The sequence below is a fragment of the Arachis ipaensis genome, chromosome B3 (genome assembly GCF_059453495.1).
Source record: "Arachis ipaensis isolate K30076 ecotype BB chromosome B3, ASM5945349v1, whole genome shotgun sequence".
In the NCBI taxonomy this organism is placed as follows: Eukaryota; Viridiplantae; Streptophyta; class Magnoliopsida; order Fabales; family Fabaceae; genus Arachis; species Arachis ipaensis.
Window position 1 is genome coordinate 33,648,971 of NC_142438.1, and position 3,086 is coordinate 33,652,056.

The window sequence follows — 3,086 nt, forward strand, 5'->3', positions numbered from 1 at the left end:
TCCGCCTTTCTGCTTTTCTTTGCAGCTTTCTCTCATTTTACCAGGTTTGGTTCTTCTTTCTTCCTCCCTCTACGCCATTTTTGTGTCTGTTTTGAGAAAGTTTTTATCTTAGTTGGGAAAAGTTTGGATCTTTCTGCTTTTCGCTGTGCCTGATCACTGTGCGTCTCGTAGTTTCTTCGTCTTTTGTATGGTCTTTTTCGCTTCTCCTGTTGCTTGATACCTTTAGGGCTTTTGCATGTTGTGAAATGCTTTTGATTTTGAAGCCTTGGAATGATAATTTTGTTTGATTCTGAAAAAAGGTTGCATCTTTGACGATTTTTGCCTGGTATGTTTGATGTTCATTTCTTGCTGATAGACTGTAGGAAGATGACTTTCTGTTTTGTTTGTGTTTTATCTTTCTCCTTGCTTTGTTATTGCCTCCAAAGGATGCCTCAAGACTTTCAGTTTGAGTCTTGGGGTTTTTCCTTTTCTGTGTATTCGCCCGTTGAGATGTTTTGCCCCTTTGTCCGAGATGTTTTTGAGTAATTCGTTCTTCTTTTCTTTTGTAGGATTTAGTTGGCCTCATGTCTTCCCGAAATAACGTTGTAGAGATGCCTTCCCAGGTTCCTGAGGGTATAGCCGATTGGGTGGACTCGATGGTTCTTATGTGTGTCTCTCTGGTTGATTCTGAGTTTTGTGCGCAGCTTAGGCAGTTTCATTGTATTTGTAGTAATCTCAGTGATGAGAAGAACTATGAGCTTGTCCCTCCCTCTTCTGACGAGAGAGTCTGCTTTTCTGCTCGGGTTGTTGATGATCGCCCTTTCTTTTATGTTTATGATTTTTTCTTCGATCAGCTGGGTATCACCCTTCCTTTTACTCAATTTGAAACTGACCTGTTATGGTCCTGTAATGTTGCCCCCTCTCAACTTCACCCCAATCTCTCTTTTTCTATCTGTTTGTCTTGACTAAGCCCGGTGTGGTAAAAAAGAAGTCAACTTGGGTCTCCTTTCGTTCCACCCAGGGAAAGAAGGTCTTTTCCATGTTTGATGAGTCATTCCATGATTTTAAAAACTACTTTTTCAAGGTCCGAGCTGTTGAAGGAGCTCGGCCCTTTTTTCTGGATGAAAATGACGAACCTGCTTTTCCCTTGGAATGGCAAAAAGATGTGAGGGTCTCCAGATATGCATGGAAAATGTTGGATGAGGATGAGCGAGCTTTTGTGGCTGTCTTGGAAGAACGCTGGGGTCATCCTCCCCATCTTGACACAAAGAAATTTCTAACCAATCCTTCTCTTCTTCAAACTGAACTGGGTATCTTGTGTTTCCTTTATTATCTGTTTATGTTGCTTGTAGCTGTCTTTCCGACTTATCCGACTTGTAGCTTAATTTCTGTTTTATTTACAGAGGCAATGAAGAATAATGAATCCATGAAAGCTTTTAAGAGGGTGCAGAGGGCGACTGCTGCCAGAAATATTGCGGCCAAGGCGGCTGGGGAGGGGTCCTCCCAAGTGCGCGAGAAGCCATCAGTGCCGAGTTCTCCTGGGGTGAAGAAGGTGATCCCTACACCCCGAGTCCGTTTGGTGGATCCTCACCCCACTTCTGCCGCTCCATCTGTTGCTCCTCCCAATAAAAAACAAAAAATAGCTGAGCCCTTCGACCTCGATGCTCCTGATTTTAATGCCATTGAATTTGTGGATCAGCAAATCGGTCCCTATGGCTCCCTCTCCATGGATGATGTGTCCATCCTCCATCACTTAGAATTTATGGCCCAAAATCACGTAAAGATGGCGTATATGGCGGCTTCCATATATCGGACTGCTCAGAATCTCCCTCTCCATGCCACTAAAGCGTTTATGGAGGAGGCAAAACAAGAGTTTGATCGGATGAGGGAGTTGAAGAAGGAACTTGAGATAAAGGTAGCCAAGCTGGAGAAGGACTTAGAGAACGAGAAGGCGAGTTCTCAATCACTGGCAGCTTCTTTGAGGTTGGCTGAAGACACAACCATGATGCATAAGGATAGTTAGGTTACATCCTATCGGGAGATGATGCGCCTGAGGGGGGAGCTCGACAATATCCGGGAAGATTATTCTGAGCTCCAAAGTCATCTTGTTGGCAGCGTGACTGCTGCTTACGAGAACTTGAAGGAGCAAGTTCGGGTCATTACTCCCGAGGCCGATCTCACCCCCTTTAGCCTGGATAACATTGTCAGGGATGGCAAGATTATCCCTGATGATGAGGATGATGATGATGAGGTTGCTCCTCCCCCTGCGTCCTCTACCAAAGTGTCGACCTCTTTTGCTCCTCCGGTTGCACCTGACTCGGATTGCCAAATTCTGAACCGGGAGGATGGAACTGTGGATGCTGTGCCAATTCAGACTCGTCCTCCTTTTCCTTGTCCTGATGCTGCCAAGAAGGCTCCTGATGTCTGCTGATCTCTTTCTGGATATGTAGTTGGCCCGGCTTGTGGGTTTTTTTTTTTACTTTTTATTTAATTGCTGACATTTCCTGGTTGCTTGTTTAGCAACTTTTTATTTTGAAAAATAAAAGGTAGCTCGCTATCCCTTCATGGTAGGTTTTGGTGGCCTTCCGGGCCTTATAACTTTTGTAGAGTAAAAGAAGTAGTTTTTTGACTTGGCATCTTTTCTGTTTTCTATTGATGTTTGAAATCTTGCATCTCGACTTCCTCGGATTGTTTTGTTTTATTGTTTGTAGCTTGGATCCTTTGAGGTTGTGATTTATGGGTCCAACTTGTTTCTCGGTGGTTCTTTTGCGCTGGTCCCCTTTTTAATTTATTTATGTAATCCTCTTTTTTGGACCTTTGTCAGGTCTCTTTTTGGGGATTACTTTTGTAACTTGTTTGTAGGAGATCGACTTCGTTAGGTCGATCTCTTTCTAGGTTATTTTTGTAATCCCTTTTCTTGGACCTTTGTCAGGTCTCTTTCAGGGATTGCTTTTATAACCTTTTCATTTTGTAGGAGATCGACTTCGTTAGGTCGATCTCTTTTTAGGTTATTTTTGTAATCCTCTTTCTTGGACCTTTGTCAGGTCTCTTTCAGGGATTGCTTTTATAACCTTTTTTATTTTGTAGGAGATCGACTTCGTTAGGTC